This window comes from Rhamphochromis sp. 'chilingali', assembly GCF_963969265.1.
Source record: "Rhamphochromis sp. 'chilingali' genome assembly, chromosome: 18".
NCBI classification, from domain to species: domain Eukaryota; kingdom Metazoa; phylum Chordata; class Actinopteri; order Cichliformes; family Cichlidae; genus Rhamphochromis; species Rhamphochromis sp. 'chilingali'.
In genome coordinates, this window is record NC_137945.1 from 95,128 (window position 1) to 97,500 (window position 2,373).

The window sequence follows — 2,373 nt, forward strand, 5'->3', positions numbered from 1 at the left end:
GTGTTCCCATTAAATCGACACCGTCCTCTGAGAGATTCAAGGAAACAACAAGTCTGGCTGAACAGGACCAGGTGTAGGATTAACTGCTTCTCTGGTCTCGTGTCGCTCACTTTAATTTTAAACTGTGTAATTTTAAAACTGTATATACTGTATATTCTTTGTATTTGTTATCTCACTCTTATTGCCTGTTCTTATTGTCAACGTTATGCTGCTTTGTTGTAAGTTAATTGCCCCTTGGGGATAAATAAAGTCTTTCTGATTCTGATTCTGTGTCATTCTTTCAACTCCAATAGCACGATGAGTGCAGCTGTTCTCCCAGGAGTCACAAAAAAGTTTAATGTGCAGGCTTCCCGATGCATCCATGTTCTGACTGGGATTTCTACACTGGAACGTCCAGCTCTGGATGTAAATGAACACATAGCAATGACATCTGTGAAGTCGGGCTAGTTCACTTATAATGATGTGATGATGGTGACACAGAACAACTATGCTGCACGCTTATCTCTCACATCTCAAAGCTCGCTATGAATATCACTGTGCTTGCATTTGGCGTCACACACACAACTTTCCTCTTTTACTAAGCAACCAAAGGCCAGGTGTTGCCATATCATTTTTTGGTTTGCTGCATTTTTCAGCCAATAGGAAGAGTGTGTCATGTTTTTTGCTCGGAAGCATCTTCTCTTTGAAAAGTCTTGTTTTTTCAACCTTTCCTTCCTGTAGCAAACATGGCAACAGTACTGAGGGAAACTCTGGTTTTACTTGGTCTATCAACACAATTTAAAAACTGGTGCATAATTTGAAGTCCATTCAAGTTGAAACAGATACTCGGTGAGGGTGTGTCTTGCTGCTTCGTCATTTAAAACCGATCCTGTGATTTGGACGCTCTGGCGCTTCTCTGGCTTCCTGAGGATTTGATTGTCCTGAAAAAAACTTGAGGGTCTTCAGAGGGCAGAGACAAACACCATCATATGACATGAAGAAGGTATGCCAAGAGATGGTCCATCCACACCAGAAGGTCAGTTATTAACATGAAGAACAAGTTCCTGTCTCAGGTAAACCAGGGCCATCACAGATGACCCCTTACCCCCCTCCCCACCACCCTGTCCCACACCTCCAGACTCACAACCTCTTCCCCTGGGGCATACTACGCCCCCTCACCAATCTGAGCCGTGGTCTGACTAACCCTCATCACTCAGTACACTCACACATGGACTCTATACGCAGACAAAGTCCCTTTGCACTGCTTCCAAGCACTTTTCTCTCCAATCGCTCTAGACTGTGTATTCCCCTCTGTTTGCTATTATATAATGTAATACATATATATTTTCTTTACTTTGTGTGGAGCTCGCCAACTGTTTTGTTTTACATGTTCTATTCTATTCTATAACGTCTGCATCACCTCTGTTGCCTAACTGTGGATCCACCCCTGCTGCTGTGTGGGTTTAACATTAAAATGCCTCATTTCGCCGTCCAGTCTTTTCCCATCATTGGACCGTCTGCCTTCTGCATCAGCTTTCCTGTCTGTGTTAGTTACTGTTCTGATTTAGTGATGCTGTGGCGTCCATCTCTTTAGTTTGGCATGTGCATCAGCATTATATTAAACACTCTGTGTAGGTAATAATGGGAGAGGGCCACCAACACAGCCTTTAGCTGTAACAACAGTATGCAGATGACAAACAGAATATGAGCCTATTGATTTTAACGGTCGATGATGGTGATGGAGCGATCACCGAGTGTGAAGATTTGTTCTTGAAAATCCCAAGAAAGGACAGAAAATAAGAGTCTTTTCTGTCACAGAGGCAGATACAACCAGAAACAGGTCAAAGACGGAGAAGCAGAGCTGAGGAGAGAAATCCATCTGAATCCAAACCAACGTACAGTTTCAAGGATTACTGTGATGGAGCTGGAAAAGAAGAAGATGGAGGTGTAGCTGATGATGGTGGAACGACGGAGGGTGATGATGGAGGTGGCCCCTATAAACAGTCGTCTGCTGCAGAAAGAAGTGAAAATCGTATCAGCTTCAAAGGCAAAAAAGCAAAAAACAAAGATGAAAGATAAAAACTATCAAAGCAGACGAATGCAGCGCTCCTCGTTTACAGTTTACAGCACACATGTGGGCTGTTGCCATGTTTCCTGTGTTGCCTGTAGTGTTGCCATGTGCCTGTGGTGGAACTGTTGCCTACGGTTTCTTGGCTGTTGTTGGTGCCGTGAGAAGTCTTATCGGTGGAGGACGACTCACAAATGTACTGTCTTCTTAAAAAAGGCGTGACAGTGCCGGTCCGATGTGTATCTGCCTGCGCTGTGATAGCATCGCTCGGCCTCATGATGACTGAAGCTCCTGGAAAAGAATCAGGATATTCTGAGTCAAACGCA